This window comes from Hypanus sabinus, chromosome 10 (assembly GCF_030144855.1).
Source record: "Hypanus sabinus isolate sHypSab1 chromosome 10, sHypSab1.hap1, whole genome shotgun sequence".
NCBI lineage: Eukaryota > Metazoa > Chordata > Chondrichthyes > Myliobatiformes > Dasyatidae > Hypanus > Hypanus sabinus.
The window spans coordinates 167,180,026-167,203,480 of NC_082715.1; positions in this window are offsets into that span (position 1 = coordinate 167,180,026).

Sequence of the window (23,455 nt, forward strand, 5' to 3'; positions counted from 1 at the left end):
CCTTGCGTGCAACTACCTCTCTGCATGTCCTACCTATCACCCCTTCAGCCTCCCGAATGAACTGCAGTTCATACAGTTCCAACTGCAACTCCTTAATGTGGATTGTTTGGAGCTGAACCTGGACACACTTCCCACAGGTGCAGTTATCAGGGACACAGGAGGGTCCCCTGCCTTCCCATATCCCGCAAGAGGAGCTTTCCACTACCCTGCCTGGCATCTGCACATTTTCAACTGAGAAAATGTGAAAATAAAAGTTCTAGTTCCGTCATGATTTTGCCTTCTTTGATGAAGGCTCTTCTCACTGAAACTGGAACCAGAGTGTTAGAGCAGATAGTGAGGTGGATGAGGATAAAGGTCATGCAAGATTGCAAGTATAGTGCATGGAGTAAAGCCGGATCTAACATATAAAGAGGTTTTGAGGAAAGAGAAACAGAATAAAGGGTGTAAAGGTAGTTAGGTAGAAGGGCTAAAGTGTGTGTACTTCAAAGCAAGAAGCATCAGGAACAAAAGTGATGAGTTGAGAGCTTGGATACATACAAGGAATTATGATGTAGGGGCCATTACGGAGACTTGGCTGGCACAAGGGAAGGAATGGATTCACAATATTCCTGGATTTCAGTGCTTTAAAAGGGATGGGGGGGAAGGTGAGGGGTGACATTACTGGTCAGGGATACTATTACAGCTACAGAATGGGTGGGTAATGTAGCAATATCCTATTTTGAGTCAGTGTGGGTGGAAGTCAGGAACAGGAAGGGAGCAGTTACTCTACTGGGAGTATTCTATATGGCCCCTGGTAGCAGCAGAGATACCGAATAGCAGATTGGGAGGCAGATTTTGGAAAGTTGCAAAAATAACAGGGTTGTCATCATGGGTGTCTTTAACTTCCCTAATATTGATTGGCACCTATTTAGTTCCAAGGGTTTAGATGGGGCATATTTTGTTAAGTGTGTCCAGGACGGATTTCTGTCACAGTATGTTGGCAGGCCAACCAGGGGGAATGCCATACTAAATCTAGTATTAGGTAACGAACATGGTCAGGTCACAGATCTCTCAGTGGGTGAGCATCTGCGGGACAGAGACGACCGCTCCTTGGCCTTTATCATTCTCATGGAAAAGGATGGAATTTTTTAATTGGGGAAGGGCAAATTATGAAGCTATAAGGCTAGAACTTGCGGGTGTGAATTGGGATGATGCTTTTGCAGGGAAATGTACTATGGACATTTGGTCGAACTTTAGGGATCTCTTGCAGGATGTTAGGGATAAGTATCTCCCAGCAAGAAAGATACAGAATGGTAGGGTGAAGGAACCATGGGTGACAAGTGAGGTGGAGAATCTAGTCAGATAAAAGAAGGCAGCGTACGTGAGGTTTAGGAAGCAAGGATGAGATGAGTCTATTGAGGACTATAGAGTAACAAGAACTGAGCTTAAGAAGGGGCTGAGGAGAGCCAGAAGGGGTCACAAGAAGCCCTTGGCGAGTAGGGTAAAGGAAAACCCCAAGGCATTCTTCAATCATGTGAAGAAGAAAAGGTTGATAGGAGTGAAGATAGGACCGATTAGAGATAAAGGTGGGAAGATGTCCTTGGAGGCTCTGGAAGTGAGCGAGGTCCTCAATGAATACTTCTTTTCGGTATTCACCAATGAGAGGGAACTTGACGACGGTGAGGACAATATGAGTGAGGTTGATTTTTCGGAGCATGTTGATATTAAGGGAGAAGAGGTGCTGGAGTTGTTAAAATACATTAGAACGGATAAGTCCCCAAGGCCGGACGAAATATTCCCCAGACTGCTCCACGAGACGAGGGAAGAGATTGCTGAGCCTCTGGTTAGGATCGTTCTGTCCTCATTGTCCATGGGAATGGTACCGGAGGATTGGAGGGAGGCGAATATTGTCCACTTTTTCAAAGAAGGTAGTAGGGATAATCCAGGTGAGCCTTACGTCTGTGGTGGGAAAGCTGTTGGAAAAGATTCTTAGACATAGAATCGATGGCCATTGAGAGAATCATGGTCTGATCAGGGACAGTCAGCATGGCTTTATGAAGGGCAGATCGTGTCTAACAAGCCTGATAGAGTTCTTTGAGGAGGTGACCAGACGTATAGATGAGGATAACGCAGTGGATGTGAACTACATGGATTTTAGTAAGCTATTTGACAAGGTACTACACGGTAGGCTTATTCAGAAAGTGAAAAGGCATGGGATCCAGGGAGGTTTGGCCAAGTGGATTCAGAATTGGCTTGCCAGCAGAAGGCAGAGGGTTGTGGTGGAGGGAGTACATTTGAATTGGATGGTTGTGGCTAGTGGTGTCCCACAAGGATCTGTTGTGGGACCTCTACTTTTTGTGATTTTTATTAACGACCTGGATGTGGGGGTCGAAGGGTGGGTTAGCAAGTTTGCAGACGACACAACGGTTGGTGGTGTTGTAGATAGTGTAGAGGTTTGTCGAAGATTGCAGAGAGACATTGATAGGATGCAGAAGTGGGCTGAGAAGTGGCAGATGGAGTTCAACCTGGAGAAGTGTGAGGTGGTACACATTGGAAGGACAAACCCAAAGGCAGAGTACAAAGTAAACGGCAGGATACTTGGTAGTGTGATCAGCAGAGGGATCTGGGGGGTACATGTTCATAGATCCCTGAAAGTTGCCTCACAGGTAGATAGGATAGTTAAGAAAGTTTATGGAGTGTTAGCTTTCATAAGTCGGGGGATAGAATTTAAGAGTCGTGGAGTAATGATGCAGCTCTATAAAACTCTGGTTAGGCCACACTGTTTCCAGTTCTGGTCGCCTCACTATAGGGAGGAGGTGGAATCATTGGAAAGGCTACAGAGGAGATTAACCAGGATGCTGCCTGGTTTAGAGAGTATGGATTATGATAAGAGATTAAGGGAGCTAGGGCTTTACTATCTGGAGAGAAGGTGGATGACAGGACACTTGATAGAGGTATACAAGACATTAAGGGGAATAGACAGAGTGGACAGCCAGTGCCTCTTCCCCAGGGCGCCACTGCTCAGTACAAGAGGACAGTATAAGGGAAGGGGAGGGAAGTTCAAGGGGAATATTAGAGGAAGGTTTTCTACTCAGAGACTGATTGGTGTATGGAATGCACTGCCTGAGTCAGTGGTGGAGGCAGATACACTAGTGAAATTTAAAGACTACTAGACAAGTATATGGAAGAATTTAAGGTGGGGGGGGGGTTATATAGGAGGCAGGGTTTAAGGGTCGGCACAACATTTGGGCTGAAGGGCCTGATCTGTGCTGTATTGTTTTATGCTCTATGTAAAGCCTCGAAGTCTCCGTTCCAACTCTGTCCACTCCAACACTGGCCGTCCCATTTGCTCCTGCCTGACATTAGGATTTTCTAGATAATCAATCCTGAATGCTAATTGGCCACTACTGAAAGCTAGAAATAACCTGCCCTGAACCATTGCCTTTAATACTCGAATGGTGAACCTGAGTGAATCACGCCCTCTCAAGCCTCTGATCTCTCCGATTAGAGATGTATCAAAGCTCAGTAGGGCGACACAAGGATGAATGACTGATTGAAACCCATCCCACAATCAGAGCAGGTGACCACCCTCACCACAGTGTGAACCCGCCACTGTCTCTGCAGCGTGTGAATGCCTTCCCACAGTCTGAATAGCTCAACGTACTCTCACTGCTGAAAACTGTCTGGTGTGTCCGTAGGTAGGATGCCTGAGTGAATTCCTTCCCACAGTCTAAGCAGTTGAACAGTTTTTCCACAGTGTGATGTTCATTGCTGATGTTCATTCAATTGAGATGTCTGAGCGAATCCATTCCCACATTCACAACAGGTGAGTGGCGTTCCAAAGTGTGAATTCGTTGACGTCTGATGACCGAGTGAATTATTTCCCACAATCTGTGCAGGTCAGCGGTTTCTCCCTCCTGTGAATTTGGCAGTGACTCACAAGACTGGATGACTGCGCGAATCCCTTCCCACATTCAGAACATCTGAATGGCTTCTCCCCAGTGTGAACTCGGTAGTGTCTCACAAGTTTGGATGAGTCAGTGAATCCTCTTCCACAATCCGAGCAAGTGAACGGTTTCTCCCCAGTGTGAATTCGGCAGTGCCTCTGAAGTTGAGATGAGCCAGTGAATCCCTTCTCACATTCAGAACAGATGAATGGTTTTTCCCCAGTGTGAATTCGCTGACGTACCTTCAATTGAGATGATTCAGTGAATCCTTTCCCACATTCAAAGCAGCTGAACGGTTTCTCCCCAGCGTGAATTCGCTGATGAACCTTCAGATGATTTGACTCAGTGAATGCCTTCCCACATTCAGAGCAAGTGAATGACATCCCCCCCCCCCCACTGTGAACGCGCTGGTGTCTCTATAGTCTGAATGAGCGAGTGAAACGCTTTCCACAGTTTGAGCAGGTGAACGACATATTTTCAGTGTGAACTCGTTGGTGTCCATTCAGTTGATGATTGAATCAACTTTCCCACACAGAGCAGGTGAGTGGCTTCTCCCCAGTGTGAACTCGCTGGTGTTTCTGTGGCATGGTTGATTGTGCGAATGCCTCCCCACCATCTAATCAGGCTACCATCCTCTCACTGGTGAATTTTCCGATATATCTTTAGCATCAACGGCACAATGAATTGCTTCGCACAGTCAGAACAGGTCATCTCACTGTGGTGTGAACTCGCTGATGTGTCTTCAGACTGGATGACTGAGTAGTTCCCCTCCCACATACAGCAGGTGAATGGCCTCTCACCAGGGTGAACTCACTGGCGTGTCTGCGAGTAGACTGTGAGTGAATCCCTTCCCACACTGAGAGAAGGAGAATGATATCTCACTGCGATCAATGCTCTGGCAATTCAGAAAGTCAGACGTTTGAATCCCTTGTAGAATCAATGCAGTTGAAGAACTGATCTCCGGTGAACAAATGCTGGTGTGTTCCCAGCACCCTGGTTCCTGTGGATAACATTGAGTTACAACAGAAAACTTCATTTCAGAGACAAAATACATTTCTGTCTGGGATGAGATACGTCTTCATCTTCAAGGATCGACAACAGATGTGTTGGTCTTGCAAAGAAAATATCTGGTCATTCCTGATATATCCGGACAGAGAGAGCCAAACTGACATGTTGAGATCCCCATGCACAAGTGCTCAGCCATTTCAAACCTGTAAAAATATTTGAAAAGGTATCAATGGGTGAAGGATAAATTTTCGGGTGAGATTTTAGTCTGTGGTGGGAACACGAGAACATTGTCAGCTCATCTCCACCAACCTGCCTTTTCCCCAAACCCCTTAATTTCCCTACTATGCAAAAATCTATCCAACCTTGTCTCAAACACATTTACCGAGGTAGCTTCCACTGCTTCATTGAGCAGAGAAATTCATAGATTGACCACCCGCAGGGAAAAGCAGTTACTCCTCATCTCCATCCCAAATGCCCTGAACTTTAAGCTGATGTCCTCTAGTTCTTGTCTCACCTACCAGTGGAAACAACTTTCCTGCCTCTATTTTATCTATCCCTTTCATAATTTTTCATGTTTCATTTTCTCTCAATTTGCAATTTGGCATATTAATATTACCCAGTTCAACTGAAGTTGAGATATACCGCAGACTACCATGGGAAGCGAGGGAGGAGATTGCAGAGCTTCTGGCGATTATCTTTGTATTATCATTAGGGATGGAGAAGTACCTGAGGATTATTCTAGAAAGGGTGTGGAGGTAATCCAGGAAATTAGAGACCAATAAGATTTGCATTAGTAGTGGGCAATTTGTTGGAGAAGACCCTAAGAGGGAGGACTTATGAACACCTGATTAGGTGTAGTCAGCATGGCTTTGTCAAGGGCAGGTAATGCCTTATAAACCTGTTTGAATTATTTGAGGATGTATCAAAACACATTGATGAAGGCAGAACATTGGATGTAGTGTATATGGTTTTCAGTAAGACTTTCAATAAGGTTCCCCATATGAGGTTCATTGAGAAAGTAATGAGACAAGGATCCAAGGAGACTTGCTTTGTGGATCCAGAAATGGCTTGCCCACTGAAAGCAAAAAGTGGTTGTTAATGGTTTGTATTCTGCATGAAGGATGCATGTTGGTGAGGAATGGGATTTAGTCCTTTGCAAAGGGGCACATAGGATCAGGAGAAGTAAGAGTCTGTGTGGATAGAACTGAGGAACAGTAAGGGCATAAGGACCCAAATGGTTGTTGTCTACAGGCCACCAAACCGTAGCATGGATAATGGGTACAAGTTGAATAGGGTGTTAACATTGGCAAAGCTAATGTCGCAGCAGTTATGCGGGATTTCAACATGCAGGTGAACTGGGAGAATCAGGTTGGTGCTGGACCCCAGGATGGGGAGTCTGCAGAGTGCCTACGGGATGCATTCTTGGAACAGCTTGTACGAGAGCCGACCAGGGACAAGACTTTTCTGGATTTAGTGTTATGTGATGAACAGGATTTGATAAGTGATCTTGCAGTATAGGAGCCATTAGGAGGTAGAGATCATAATATGATAAGTTTTTACATGCAATTTGAGAAGGATAAGGGCACCTGTTGCAGTTGAACAGGGCAAACTATGGAGCCATGAGGGAGGAGCTGGCCAAAGTTGACTGGACGGATATCCTAGCAGAAAAGACAGAGGAACAACAATGGCAGGTATTCTTGGGAATAATGCACAAAATCAGTTCATCACCCGGAGAAGGAAGGATTCAAAGGGGAGAAAGGGGCCACAGTGGTTGACAAAGGAAGTCAGAAATTGCATAGCATTAAAAAAAAAGGAAGTATCACAGAGCTAAGGTGAGTGGGAGGACAGATGATTGGGAAGTTTTTAAGGAACAACAGAACTTAACTAATAAGGCAATACGGGAAGCAAAAATGAGGTACAAACGCAAGCTAGCCAGGAATATAAAGGAGGTTAGCAAAAGCTATGGGAAACAGAGAAATGGCAGACGAATTTAATGAGTACTTTAGATCTGTTTTCACTAAGGAAGACACAAGCAATCTCCCAGATGTATGGATGGGCCAAGGACATAGGGTACAGAGGAAATGAAACAGATTGACATTAGGAAGGAAACGGTGATGCGTAGACTGATGGGACAGAAGGCTGACAAATCCCCAGGTCCAGATGGTCTGCATCCTAGGGTACTAAAGGAGGTGGCCCTGGAAATTGCGGATGCATTGGTAATCATTTTCCAATGTTCCTTAGATTCAGGATCAGTTCCTGAGGATTGGGGAATGGCTAATGCTATCCCACTTTTTAAGAACGGAGAGAGGGAGAAAACAGAGAACTATCGACCTGTCAGCCTGACATCGGTGGTGGGGAAGATGCTAGTCCATTATAAAGGATGAAATGAAATAGTGGCATATCTAGATAGCAGTGATAGGATTGGGCCGAGCCAGCATGGATTTACCAAGGATAAATCATGCTTGACTAATCTGTTGGAGTTTTTCGAGGATGTAACCAGGAAGTTAGACGGGGGAGATCCAGGGGATGTAGTGTACCTCGATTTTCAGAAGGCATTTGATAAGGTCCCACATAGGAGATTGGTGGGTAAAATCAAAGCTCATGGCATCGGGAGAGGGGGGGAAGACATTGACATGGATAGAAAACTGGTTGGCAGATAGAAAGCAAAGGGCAGCGGTGAATGGAGTTTCTCGGAATGGCAGGTGGTGACTAGTGGGGTGCCACAGGGCTCGGTTTTGGGACCACAGCTGTTTACAATTTACGTCAACGATTTAGATGAAGGCATTGAGAATAACATCAGCAAATTTGCTGATGATTCTAAGCTGGGTGGCAGTGTGACATGTGATGAGGATGCTAGGAGAATTCAGGGTGACTTGGATAGGCTGGGTGAGTGGGCAGATACTTCCCAGATGACATTTAATGTGAATAACTGTGAGGTTATCCACTTTGAGAGTAAAAACAGGAAGGCAGATTACTATCTGAGCGGTGTAGAGTTAGGTGAGGGAAAAATACAAAGAGATCCAGGAGTCCTTGTTCATCAGTCACTGAAGGTGAATGAGAAAGTGCAGCAGGCAGTAAAGAAGGCGAATGGAATGTTGGCCTTTATTATTAAGGGAATTGGGTACCAGAGCAAGGAAATCCTCTTGCATTTGTGCATAGCCCTTGTGAGACCACACCTGGAGGATTGTGTACAGTTTTGGTCTCCAGGGTTAAGGAAGGACATCCTGGCTGTAGAAGAAGTGTAGCATAGATTCACGAGGTTAATTCCTGGGATGTCTGGACTGTCTTACGCAGAGAGGTTAGAGAGACTGGGCTTGTACACGCTGGAATTAAGGAGATTGAGAGGGGATCTGATTGAAACATATAAGATTATTAAAGGATTGGACAAGATAGAGGCAGGAAATATGTTTCAGATGCTGTGAGAGTCCAGTACCAGAGGGCATGGTTTGAGAATAAGGGGTAGGTATTTTAGGACAAAATTAAGGAAATCTTCTTCTCTCAGTGAGTTGTGGGGGTCTAGAATGCACTGACTCGGAAGGTAGTGGAGGCCAATTCTCTGGATGCTTTCAAGTAGGAGCTGGATAGGTATCTTATGGATAGGGGAATCAAGCAATATGGGGACAAGGTGGGAACCGTGTATTGATAGTAGATTATCAGACATGATCTCAAAATGGCGGTGCAGGCTCAAAGGGCCGAATGGTCTACTTCTGCACCTATTGTCTATTGTCTATTGATAGTGACCAGTGATATTCTGCAGTGATCTGTTCTTACCTTGATGAGGAAGTAGGTTTGTAGTGGGTTTGTAAGTTTGTCAATGACAAAAATGTAGGGGGTGTTGTCGATAGTCTGAATGGTTGTCACAGTGGAGCGTGACATCAATAGGATGCTGATCTGGGCTGAGAGGTGGAAGGTGGAGTTCAACCTGGTGGTTCATTTCAGTAGGTCCAATTTGAAGACAGAACACAATATTAATGATCGGACTCTTGGCAGTTTGGAGGATCAGTGAGATCTTGGGGTTTGTGTCAACAGTACATGCAAAGCTGCAGTGCAGGTTGACAATATTGTTAAGAAGGCCTTCATCAACCATGGGACTGTGTTCAACAGCCGTGAGGTACTTTTACAGTCCTGTAAAAGTCCTGCATTAGATCCCACTTTTAGCACTGATTTCAATTCCAATCATCTCACTACAGGTGCGGAGGAGATTTACAAGGATTTTGCTTGGATTGGAGAGCATGCCTTACGAGAATCGATTGAGTAATCTTTGGAGTGATGGAAGAGGAGTGGTGACCTGAGAGAGCTGTATGAGATGATGAGAGGTATTGAGCATGTGGACAGCCAGAGATTTTTTCCCAGGGCTGAATTGGCTAACATGTGGGGGCATAGTTTTAAGGAGCTTGGACGTAGTTACAAGGGGGATATCAGAGGTACATTTTTCCATACAGAGAGTGGCTGGTGCATGGAATGCACTGCCAGTGACTGTGGCAGAGGTGGATACATTAATGGTCTTTTTAGACACTGTTAAGTAGGTACGTGAAGCTTAGAAACATAGAGTACTATGTGGTAGTGAGATTCCAGGCAGTTTCTAGAGTAGGTTATATGGTCAGCATGACGTTTTGGGCCGAAACTCCTGTAATATATTGCAGACTTCTGTTTCTGTGTTTATATATGAATTCCTCATCTTCCAACAATGCACGGATCAGGCATTCCAACTGACCATCAAATTCTGACTGTATTCCCATAGAGTAACTGGACACTATATTTTTGTTCCAAGTTACTCATCCTCAGATTTACATAGCTGGAGGTTGGCAGTGTTTCGGACACACTCCACGGTAGTGGTCGACAACCCATCGATTGCGATCGACTAGTCGATCTTTGAGACTTTCCCAGATGATCCTGAAAAAAAAGAAGAAAAATAAATACACAAATACTGTTGAGAGATTGTTTCCGGGTTGCGGGGTTTTATTTTCGTTCTTTCTGTCCAGTGCGCATACGTGTAGCTCTCCGGCATTGTAATTCAGTGGTCCCCAACCACTGGGTCGCGAGGAAACATATGAGTCAGCTGCACCTTTCCTCATTCCCTGTCATGTTTACTGTTGAACTTGAACCCACGCGTGGTCATCAGGCGATTGAACGCAGTGATACCCTCGCGCTACGGATCACCGGTTGGCCTCGGGCGGCCGGCGGGAAGTGCCGTCGCTACTGGCCTGGAGCGCTGCCTCTCAACCTGTTTAGCACATTGAATGTTCGTGGGGAACCCGGTGCTAAAATATTCACAGACAACCTAATTTTGACTCAGCGTTTCGTAAGAATTAGATCAGCTACCACGCTGCGATCTACTGAAACAAACATTTGTCGGCCGATATATCCTACAAGGGGGGCGGGCGGGCGCTCTGTCGCACTCCCTGCACGGTCGGCCGCGCTCTCTGGACTGTGACCGCCGCGGCCCCAGTACGGGGTCCTCCCAGCCCTGACCTTGTCCTCTCACCCCACCCACCACCAGCCACACCTGGCCAAGGCGTCTGGCGGTGGGCGGGCGGGACGCTGAGTTCGGGCCCGGAGGCTGTCTAATGAAGCATTGTCACAAAACTGCTTCAATACCCCAAGTCCAAGCTCCCAGCACTTGAAGACTAACCCGCTGAGTTTTCTCAGCGGAAAAAAAAAACGTGAGCAAGCGGGACAGAAGCCGAGAGCTGCGAAAACTAGAATAGACTGAAATAAGGAACATGCTTCGAGTATCGCTGTATTCTGGTCGTGTTTAACACCACACCCCCGACCCGTCGGCTGGTCTGCAAGAGTCTTATCGATGTAAAACCAGTCCGCGGTGCAAAAAAATAGTGGGTACACCCAATGTTTATATATTATTTCTACTTCCGGGTTGCGGGGTTTTACTTCCGGTCTTTTCTGCCTTGGTGCGCATTCGTGTAACTAATTGATCTGGGGTCGACCTCACCTTTTACTACTGCTGAGATAGGGGATCTTGGGCTTAAAAAAAGGTTGGTGACCACTACTCTACGGGGACAACACTGATAGTGTCATCCATGGCGGCTTCTTTACGCAGAGTACCCCACGAACAAGAAACCAATTAATCCACCATCTAAAGAGCGAGCGGTGCGCATGCGCCGCAGAAATTATGGACCACCAGCGCTCATCAGCCGGGAGCTCCCTATGGCTTGGGTAAATCGTGGGGCTGAGAGAGAGGAAAGGTCTGGGACTGTCCTGGGGTGCAGGACCAGTGTGGATGGAGCTCATAGTAATTTTCCTTCAATCGCAGTTCAGAAGCCGGTGATTAAGTTCCCGCCCGCGGCCCCACTCCCACCTGCATCCTGTCCGAGAGCCTCTCCCCTACTGAGCGCATGCACGATATTCGGGATTGGCTGCGACCCCGACGCATGCGCATTAGTTTAATGAGGAGAAAAATCTGCAGATGCAGAAATCCAAAGCAACTCCCACAAAATGCTGGAGGAACTCAGGGGGGCGGGCAGCAACCATGGAGAGGAGTGAACAGTCGGCGTTTCAGACCGAACCCTTCTTCAGGACTGGAAAGGAAGGGAGGGTGTCAGAATGGTCGGGGGGAAGGGAGTTGATAGGTTTAACCGGAAGATCAGTCAGGGGTGAAGTAACGAGTTGGGAAGTTGATTGCTGAAACAGATCAAGGGCTGGAGAATAACAATGATGATGATGATGATGATGTGATGATAATAATAATAATAATAAGTACTTTATTGATCCCGAGTGAAGAATTCTTTCGTTACAGCAGCAACATATAAAAACATAATTCGCAGTGTGCAGACTTAACTAAAAATAAAATCGAGAATAATAAATTACACAATAATTACACCAATGCGCAGCAATAATGTATGAAATAATATTGCAGAGACTGTTGATCTCTGAAGTGTTTTCTCCTGTCGCAGAAAGATGAACTGTTGTACATGTTTATTGCATTTGGTCCCAAATATTTTCTGTAAAGGCGTCCAATGTTATGGGGAGAAGGCAGGAGAATGAGGTTGTGAAGAAAAATAAAAGACACTGGCACAGGTACACAGTTAGGAAACATTAGAGAGAGGTGTCAAGCAGAGACAGATGGGACAGACTCAGATAGGGGGTCTTGTCTACAACGGAGCAGCGGAGTTGGACACCGGTTCATATGACACTCTCGGACCATCACTAAGACCATTTCTCATCAGTGCATGTTCTACCTGGAAGTTTCTCCCCTTAATTTGTTTTTAATTCGACTCAGAAGAATTCTCAACAAAATCTTTACAGTGTGACTCATCACACTTATTGTTCTATAATTTTCGCAGTCAATTGTTCCAAGAATTTTTGGCAGTTATAATTACTGATTTCAAGACATCATCAGGCAATACACCAGACTCGTATTTGCCATCGAACAGTTCAAAAATAATATCTATGCTGAGATCGTGTTGGCCTTGTATCATTTCCACTGAAGTTTCATCAGGTCCAATGGCTTTGTCATGTTTCATACTTTTCATTGTTTCAGTTATTTCTTCTTTGATAATAGGTGGGCCATAATTAAGATGTTTAATATCTGGGGGTCCCCCTCTATTATTCTCAAACAGCTCCACTATATACTGAATCAAACTTCCATATACTTTATCTGGATCTGTTAGTGTGGATCCGTCTGCTGATCTTGTGCATCCTGCAGAGGAGGTTCTCTTTATTCCAGTAATTTCCTGTATTTTCTTGCGCATTTCTTTGCTGTTGTTAGTATGACCTTCTACGTTATTGCATTTATGATTCAGCCATACTTCCTTTGCAATATTACACACTTGTCTGGTCTGTCTGTCTAGCTCTCCGTATTGCACTTCATTATTCTGCACTAACCTTCTATGTTCCATCAGATCTAGAATTTCTTGGGTTATCCACCCCTTGTTGGTGTGTTGGATTTCTTGTACTGGGATTATCTCATCTGCTGATTGCTGTATAGCATGTTTAAATCTGTCCCAAATAGGCGTTCTTACGTTGTCGTTGAGGTGTTCTTCTACAGCTGTCTTGAATTGTTGCTAAGTATGCTATCTTTTTTTAACTTCTCCCAACATAAGCTTCATTCTCTTTTTTGGACGTTTCTGTTTCTTTAATTTTGTTTTGATGGTGATCAGAACCTCAGTTTGCTCCTGGGTAGGCTTTAGAATTTGTGATATAATTTCTAAAGCGTTCATTGATGGTAATGATACCTATTTGATTCCTTGTTCCATCTCCAAGTCTAATCCAAGTACACAATCTACGTGGATGGTTTTTATACCAAGTATTGATGACCACTTGGTTGTTTCTGACACACCAATCAGTAAACTTTTCTCCATTTGCATTTTTCTCCCCTAATCGAAAGGGTCCTATGACGTTATCAATCCTTTACTGGCCAACTTTGGCGTTAAATGGCGTTTTATATCCCGATATTTACATTGCGCACAAGTACTGTCGAGATCTTCATAAAACTTGTTGATATTGTCTTCATCTGTATCATTTGTTGGCGCGTAGGCTTGGATCATGCTAATGTTAAAAGGGTTACTCCTTAATTTAACTAAAATCATCCAATCGAGTGTCTCCCAACATCCCATAAGATATTTTGCTTCTTTGAATTATTTCAAATTCTCGCTAAACTAAACTTTGATGGAAGGGACCAATAGCTGCTTCAAATTCATCTTGGAGCTAAATGGTGGCGGTAAAATTTGATGATAATATGAGCAGTTGGACTAAAACAGAAGAGAAGTTGGTCAGGGATGTGTTGCCTCACTGGAATTATGTAATATCTATATTGAAATGATTCTTAGAGAAATAGAAAACCTAATCGGGATAAAAATTGGAGGTTCTAACATCAAAAATATAAGATATGCAGACGATACCACCCTAACAGCAGGTGCTCAGAAGACCTACAAATCCTCCTAGACAAAGCAGTACAAACAACTGCAGATTTTGGTCTAACAATCAACTGTAAAAAAACACACAAATATATGGTAATCAAAACAGCAGTATACTCCAAACTGCCAATTGTGCATCAGTAACCAAGAGACTGAAGAAAATACCAGTTTTAACTATCTTGTGAGTTTTATATCACAAGATGCTCGAAGTAAAGTAGAAATATAAAGAACAATTGCTATTGCCAAAACCAACTTCCAAAAAATGAAACCCATTTTTACGATGTTACGTACTCGTGACACATGACAGTGGAGCCCTTGTCATGTGACTGGGGTTGAAGCTGTACTGGACTTGAGGTGATGGTCTTGTGATGGTGGAATGACGTCATTTTCCCGCCAGTAGAGATCATGTGACGGGTTTTTTTTACAGGTTATAAAAGGTAGACCCCACCCTGTGAGGAGGGGCAGTTCGTGGCTGGATTTGCCAGGTTGACTTCATGCCACTGCGTGTTTTAAGAGATGACGCGGTTTAGTTGAAGGATGACGTTTTTATTTAATGCCTAAAGTTTAAAAGGTTATTGCCAGCAGGTTCTTTATGATTCTGTTAGTTCGAAATTAGAGGAGAGTGAAGATTCGAAGTTGGAAGTTAAAGATCGAGGAGAATCGCTTTCTACGGTGAAACGGGGGCGACCTTTGTTTGATCCTTATTTGGAAGGATTTCGTTGACTATCTTCGTGTTAATCCCTAGGTTTACCTAGAAAGGATTGAAGGCAGTGGAGAAGGAAAGGTCAGTGCCTTTAAGCCGTTCTGTTTTGTGAATTCTTCGTGGGAAGTTCGACGTCGGGGATCGAAGCAAGCGACGTGAAAGAGAACCTAAATCGTCTCATAAAGTCTCTCCTTTTAAATGGACTGTGAGCATATCGAACTTTTGGCAATACCACTTTAAAGAACTGTTTTTGGAATATCACTTTGCGAACTGTTTGGGCTGCCGCTCAGCACCTGTTTCCGGTTACGGTAGTGTTTGTTTACTTTTGGGGGGATTGTTTTCTGTGTTTAATAAACGTGTTGTTTGTTATAAGAAACCCTTGCCGATCTCATATATTTATTGTTGCCTGAATACGTAACAACGAACAGACATATTTCTATGACATATTTCTATTTTAGTAGCTTAGGCTATTAAAATGTCACATCTGGTCCATGTTGCTCTATGCTTTCGAAACAGGGACTATAAACTAGAACTTGAAAGAAACTTAGAATCAACAGAAATGTGGCTTCTTAGAAGAATGCTGAAAGTATCATTCAGAGATAGGGAAACTAATGAGACAGTACATCAACGTGCCCATACAAAAAGATCTTTAATGAGAACATTAAATGAGAGGAAACTTAAAATCTTGGGCCATGTCCTCAGAAAGGGAGAAATACAATGCCTGACATCACAAGTTTGTATGCCTGAGAAACGCGTAAAAGGAAGGCAAAGAAGAAAATTTATGGACACTGTGAAAGAACTAACAGATCAAAGTCTGCGAGATACCATTGCCGATGCATGGGATCTTTCGATGTGGAACGCCATGATCGCCCAAACATGTGACGTACAATGCATATGAAGAAGAACACATGTTTTACAAACAATGCATTTCAATACTGAAGTTCAACGTAAATTTATTATCTAAGTGTTATAACCAGATGTTATCGAATAATTCACCAAAGTAACTCAATGCTCACCCCCAGCCTGGGGCAGGGAATGGAACCAATTCCAGAGGGAGAGTGGTGGGTGTATCTGGGACTTCGTAAAGGAGCTCTAACTCCATCCAGTTCATTACCCTTCCCCTTCTCACTCTCTCCCTCACAATCCACAGCATGTTTGTGTATGTGTGTGTGTGTGTGTGAGAGAGAGAGAGAGAGACCTGCCTGCCCACTTCACCCTCCATCAACGATGAGCCCTCTCCCCCAACGCACTCACACTTCCGTGCACACAGCAATCCTAGTGGGCTCAAATTATCCAAAACTCTTGTGCTCTCCTTGCTGCAGCAACTCGTTAGCCACGTGTTAAACTGTATATTCTTCCTATTCCTGACACGTGACACAGATGACAGTCCCGAGGTCACAGCCATAGAACCATAGAACACTACAGCACAGAAACAGGCCTCTTGGTACTTCTTGGCTGTGTCCAACCATTTTCTACCTAGTCCCACTGAACTGTACCTGAGCCATATCCCTTCATTTCTCCCTCATCCATGTACCTGTCCAAGTTTTTCTTAAATGTTAAAAGTGAGCCCGCATTTACCACTTCTTCTGGCAACTCATTCCGCACTCCCACCACTCACTGTGTGTAGAAGACCCCCCCCCCATGTTCCCTTTAAACTTTTCCCCTTCAACCTTAACCCATGTCCTCTGTTTTTTTTCTCCCCCTACGCTCACTGGGAAAAGCCTGCTTGCATTCACTCTATCTATACCCAACATAATTTTATATACCTCTATCAAGTCTTCCCTAATTCTTCTACCCTGCTCGAGCTGACCTTTAATTTGGCACCTCACTTCCTGAACTCCCTTTGCAGAACCTCGTTACTCTGTCAGTCTACATCATTGTTACCCTCGTAGACCACTATATTTACTGTTCACCCTCCTGAGGAATGCTAAGCACTCGACCAGAGATGACCCATACCCCTGGACACAGGAGGCAACATACCACCCGGGAATCTCACTCTCACCAACAGAACATCCGGTCAGCCAGTCAGTTCCCTTAACTCATGAATCACATAACACTATAGTTTTCCTCTTCTCCACCCTTCCCTTCTCAGTCTCTGAGCCAGACTAAGTGCCAGAGACACGATTGCTGAGACCTTCCTTTGCCAGGTGATCCCACCGTCCCCAACAGTATCTAAAGTGGTAAATGTGTTGTTCAGGGGGATGGACACGGGATAAACTGCATTCGCTGTTTCACTCTTTCCCCTTCCTGACTGCCACCCAGTTTCCTGTGCCGTGCACCTTGCGTGCAACTACCTCTCTGCATGTCCTACCTATCACCCCTTCAGCCTCCCGAATGAACTGCTTTTCATACAGTTCCAACTGCAACTCCGTAATGTGAATTGTTTGGAGCTGAACCTGGATACACTTCCCACAGGTGCAGTTATCAAGAAGACAGGAGGGTCCCCTGCTTTCCCACATCCCGCAAGAGGAGCTTTCCACTACCCTGCCCGGCATCTTGACAGTTCCAACTGAGCATATGTTAAGATAAAAGTTCTAGTTCCGTCATGATTCTGCCTTCTCTGATTGAAGGCTCTTCTCCCTGAAACCTTAAAGTGGTGGAGCCCTAATGTCTTCGCTCCAACTCTGTCCACTCCAACAATAACGCTCCACTTGGTCCTGCCTGACTTTAAAATCATGTTGATAATTAATCCTGAATGCTGATTGGCCACTGCCTAAAGCTAAATAAAACCCTGCCCTGCATGACTACCATGAATACTTGATCGGTAAGCCTGAGTGAATGACGTCTTCTCAAGCTTCTGATCTCTCCGTTTAGAGACGGGTCAAAGCTCGGTAGGGCGACACAAGGATGAATGACTGATTCAAACCCATTACACATTCAGAACAGGTTACCGCCCTCACCACAGTGTGAACCCGCCACTGTCTCTGCAGCGTGGATAAGCGTGTGAATGCCTTCCCACAGTCTGAATAGCTCAACGTCCTCTCACTGCGGAAAACAGTCTGGTGTGTCGATCAGTGAGATGTCTGAGTGAATTCATTCCCACAGTCACAACAGATTAAAAGTTTCTCCCCAGTGTGAACTCGCTGATGTTTATTCATTTGAAATCTCTAAACAAATTCTTTCCCACTTTTAGTATAGGTGAGTGGAGTCCCCCAATGTGAATTCGTTGCTGTACTTTAAAGTCTGATGACCGAGTGAATCCCTTCCCACATTCAGAGCACGTGAATGGCTTCTCCCCATTGTGATTCTGGCAGTGCTTCACAAGGGCGTTTGAATCAGTGAATCTCTTTCCACATTCAGAGCAGCTGAATGACTTCTCCCCACAATGATTTTGGCAGTGCTTCACAAGTTGGGATGAATCAATGAATTCTTTCCCGTATTCAGAACAGCTGAATGTCACACCCCCCACCCCACTGTGAACTCATTGATGTACTTTAAACTCTGACGACCGAATGAATCCCTTCCCACATTCAGAGCACGTGAATGGCTTATCCCCAGTGTGACCTCGCTGGTGTCTCTGTAGTGTGGATGAACGAGTGAATCACTTCCAACAGTCTGAACAGGTGAACGGCACCTTTTCCGTGAGAACTCGCTGGTGTTCATTAAGTTGAGATGATGGAGTGAACCTTTTCCCACACAGAACAGGTGAATGGCTTCTCCCCGGTGTGAACTCGTTGGTGTCAAAGTGGTTTAGTGTGTGAATGCTTTCCCACCATCTAAGCAGGTTACCGTCCTCTCATTGGTGAATTTTCGGATATATCTTTATCATCGGCGACAGAATGAATTGCTTCCCGCAGTCAGAACAGGTGGAGCATCTCACTATGGTGTGAACTTGCTGATGCCTATCCTACCTTTTGCATAGTATGGATATTAATGGCGATGAGAAAGTGGAGACGAGCCGATGACGTTCTCGTGTTCCCATTTTTCATGTTCTCACCACAGACTAAAATCTCGCCTGAAAAATTGTCCTTCACCCATTCATGTCCTTTCAAATATTTTTACAGGTTTCAAATGGCTGAACACTTGTGCACGGGAATCTCAACATGACAGTTTTGCTCTCTCGTCTGGATAAATAAGGAGTAAAGTTGAAGTAGTATCTCATCCCAGCTGGAAATGTGTTTGTTTCTGAAATAAAAATTTCTGTTGTAACACAGCGTTATCCATTCTGGAACCAGGCTGCTGAGAACACGTCAGCATTTGGTCACTGGAGATCAGTACAAGAGATTCAAACGTCAGACTTTCCGAATTGCCAGAGATTGATCCCAGTGAGATATCATCCTGCTTCTCTCAGTGTGGGAAGGGATTCACTCCAATACCAGAGAGCATGCATTTAGAACTGTGACTCAGAGGCCAAGTCATCGAGTTTATTTAAAATAGAGGTTGATCGGTGATTGATTAGTTAAGGTGTCAAAGATTATGTGGAGAAGGCAGGAGAAAGGGGTTGAGAAGAAAAATAAAAGACACAGGGACAGGTACAGAAAGAGAAAACTTTAGAGTGAGATGTGTGAAGCACAGACAGATGGGGCAGACTCAGATAGGGGTTCTTGTCTGGCTCGGAGCAGTGAGGCTGAACACCAGTTCATTTTCAACTCACGGACCTCCACTGAGACCATTTCTCATCAGTACATGTTTTACAAACAATACAGTTCAATTTTCAATTTCAACGTAAATTTATTATCAAAGTGTGTTAACCAGATGTTATCGAACAATTCACAAAAATGTTGGCAAGGTAATTCAATGCCCACCCACAGCCGGGGGTAGGGAATTGGACCAATTCCAGATGGGGAGGGTTGGGTGAGTCTGGGACTTTGTAAAGGAGCCCTAACTCCATCCTCCTCTTTCCCTTTTTCCCTTCTTACTCCCCGCCCTCACTCCCCACTGCATGTGTTTGCGTATGCTGATGTATCTACAGGCTGGATAAGTGAGTAGTTACACTCCCACACAGACTGCAGGTGAATATCCACTCCCCGCTGTGAAATCACTGGTATTTCTGCAGGTAGACTCACAGGAGGGTCTTTTCCCACACTGAGAGAAGCAGAATGATATGTCACTGCGATCGATTCTCTGACAACTCAGAAAGTCAGACGATTGAATCCGTTGTACAATCAATGCAGTTGAAGAACTGATCTCCAGTGAACAAATGCTGATGTGTTCTCAGCACCCCGGTTCAGTGGATTTCACCGAGCTACAACAGAAAACTTCATTTCAGACACAAAATACATTTCCGGCTGGGATCATATAACTCTTCATCTCCAAAGATTGGCAACAGATGTGTTGGTGATGAAAAGAAAATATTTGGTCACTCCTTATATATCCGGACAGAGAGAGCAAAACTGACATGTTGAGATTCCCATGTACAAGTGTTCTGCTATTTCGAACCTGTAAAAATATTTGAATTGACATCAGTGTGTGAAGCATAATATTTCAGGTGAGATTTTAGTCTGTCATGAGCTCTGGCAACACAATGTTATAAAGTTCATCTCAAGTTTGAGCTGAAGGGCCTGTAATGTACTATAAACTTCTAAATATAGCTATGAACTCCTCACCTTCTTGTTAGGTATGTATCAGTCATCTTGACTAACCAACAAATAGTTCGGTTGAAAGCTTGTGTATTATGCTTGAACAAGGGAGACTACAACGGGATGAGGGAGGAGATGGCTAAAGTGGATTGGGAGACTATTTTGTAGGACAGTTGAGGAACAGTGGAATACTTTCAAAGGGATCTTTTCGCAGTTCTCAACAAAAGTATATTCCAGTCAAATCTATGTACAATAAGTGTAGGGAGAGCCAGCCTTGGATAACAAAGGAAATAAAAGATAGTATCAAATTGAAAGCTCATGTGTGCTAAGTCGCAAAGAGCAGCGGGAAACTGGAGGATTGGGAAAACTTTAAAAAGCAATAAAGAACAACTAAACAAGAAATAAGGAAAGGGAAGATAGAGTATGAAAGTATATTAGCACAGAATATAAAAGCAGATTGCAAAAGATTTTATGCACATATAAAGCCGAAGAGTGTGGCTAAATTCAACGAAGATCCCTTGGAAGACGAGAAGGGGAAATTGATGTTGGGTGATAAGGAAATGGCTGAGGCATTGAACGACTATTTTCTGTCGGTCTTCACGTCTAACATGCCAAAGAATAATGTAATGGACGAAATGGAAAGTGAGGACCTCGATTAAATCACTGTCACTAAAGTGAAAGTGATGAGTAATCTGGAGGCCTGAAGGATGATAAGTCCCCTGGTCCTCAGGAGATGCATCCCAGGGTGCTGAAGGAATTGGCGGAAGTTATAATAGTCGCGTTTTATCAAAACTCTCAAGATTCTGGGCGGGTCCCTATGGATTGGAAGGCAGCAAATGTCACGCCACTTTTTTTAAAAAAGCGCTGTAGGTAAAAGACGGACAACTATAGGCCAGTTAGCATGACATCTGTAGTCGGGAAAATGTTTGAAGCTCTCATTAAGGAAGAAATAGCGAAGCATTCAGAAAGGAAATGAGCCATCAGACATACACAGCATGGATTCAGAAAGGGCAGGTCCTGTTTGACAAACTGGAGTGAGGACGTAATGATTGTAATGGATAGAGTGGAACAGGTGGATGTCGTATACTTGGATTTCCATAAGGTGTCCGATAAGGTGCCGCACAAGAGACTTATTAATAAGATAACGATGCATGAAGTCGCAGGAAGTGCATTGGCATGGATAGTCAATTGGTTATCCAATGGAAGGCAGGGTGTTGGTATAAATGGGTGTTTATCCGGTTGGCAGTCGGTGGTGAGTGGGGTGTGGCAGGGGTCGCTGCTAGGCCCGCAGCTATTTACCATTGACATTGATGATTTGGAAGAGGGGACTGAGTGTAGCGTAGAAATAATTGCTGATGACACTAAACTGAGTGGAAAGCAAATTATACCGAGGATGTGTAGAGTCTGAAGAGGGATATAGATAGGTTAAGTGATTAGGCCAAGGTCAGGCAGATGGAATACAAGGTTGGTAAATGCGAGATCATCCACTTTTGAAGGAATAATAGGAGAGCAGATTATTATTTAAATGGTGAAAGATTGCAGCACTCTGTTCAGAAGGGGGACTTGGGAGTGCATGTTCAGGAATCGAAAAATGTTTGCTTGCAGGTACACCATGTTATTAAGAACCCGAACGGAATATTGGCTTCATTAGTAGAGGGATTAAAGAGCACGGAGGTCAGGATGCAACAAAACAGGATAATGGTGACACCGCACTTGGAGAACTGTGTGCAATTCTGATCTTCATACTTAAGCAAGGATATACTGGCTTTGGAGAGGAGTTAAACGTAGAAACATAGAAAACCTGCAGCACAATGCTGGCCCTTCAGCCCACAACGCTGTGCTGAACATGTCTGTACTATAGAAACAACTAAGCTTACCTATAGCCCTCTATTTTTCCAAGCTTCATGTACCTATCCAAAAGTCTCTTAAAAGACCCTATTGTATCCGTCTCCACCACCGTTGCCGGCAGCCCATTCCACGCACTCACCACTCACTGAATAAAAAAATCTTACCCCTAAAGTCTGTACCTATTCCCCAGCACATTAAACCTGTGTCCTCTTGTAGAAACCGTTTCAGACTTGGGAAAAACCCTTTGACTATCCACACGATCAGTGCCTCTCATCACATTATACACCTCTATCAGATCACATCTCATCCTCCGTCACTCCAAGGAGAAAAGGCCGAGTTCACTCAACCTATTCTCATAAGGCATGCTCCCCAATCCAGACAACATCCTTGTAAATTTCCTCTGCACCTTTTCTATGACTTCCACATCTTTCCTATAGTGAGGCGACGAGAACTGAGCACAGTACTCCAATTGGGGTCTGACCAGGGTCTTTTATTGCTGTAATATTAACTTTCAGCTCCAAAGTTCAATTCCACGATTGATGAAGGTCAATCCACAGAGTCAACCTGCGCAGCGGGTTGAGCGTCCTGTGGACCCGGAATTTAAGATCCCTCTGATCCTCCACACTGCCAGGACTCTTACCATTAATATTATATTCTGCCACCGTATTTGGCCTACCTCAAAATCAACCACTTCACACTTACCTGGGTTGAGCTCCATCTGCTACTTCTCAGCCCAGTTTTGCATCCTATCAATATCCTACTGTGACATCCGACAGCCCTCCACACTATCCACAACACCTCAAACCATTGTGTCATCAGCAATCTTACTAATCAATCCCTCCACTTCCTTATCTAAGTCACTTATAAAAATCACGAAGAATAAGTGTCCTAGAATAGATCACTGAGGCACGCCACTATTGACCGACCTCCATGCAGAAAATATCCTGTCCACCACCATTCTTTGCCTTCTGTGGGAAAGCCAGTTCTGGATCCATAAACCAATGCCCCTTGGATATCATGTCTCCTTGCTTTCTCAATAAACCTTGCATGGGATATCTTATTAACTGCCTTGCTAAAATCCATAGACACTACATCTACTGCTCTTCCTTCATCAATGTGTTCAGTTACATCCTCAGAAAATTAAATCAGGCTCGTGACACATGACCTGCTCTTGACAAAACCATGTTAACTATTCCAAATCATATTACACCTCTTTAAATGTTCATAAATCCTGCCTTTCAGAGTCTTCTCTATCAACTAACCAACCACCGAGGTAAGACAACCTGGTCTATAATTTTCTGAGCTATCTTTACTCCCTTTCTTGAATAAAGGAACAACATCCGGAACCCTGCAATCCTCCGGAACCTCTCCCGTCCACATTGATGATGCAAAGATCATCGCCAGAGGCTCAGCAATCTCCGACCTCGCATCCCGCAGTAGCCTGGCGTACATCTCATGCGTTTCTGGCACTGATCCAACTTGATGCTTTCCAAACACTCCAGCACATTCTCTTTCTGAATATCAACATGCTCATGTTTTTCAGTCTGCTGCAAGTCATCACCGCAGTCACCCCAGTTA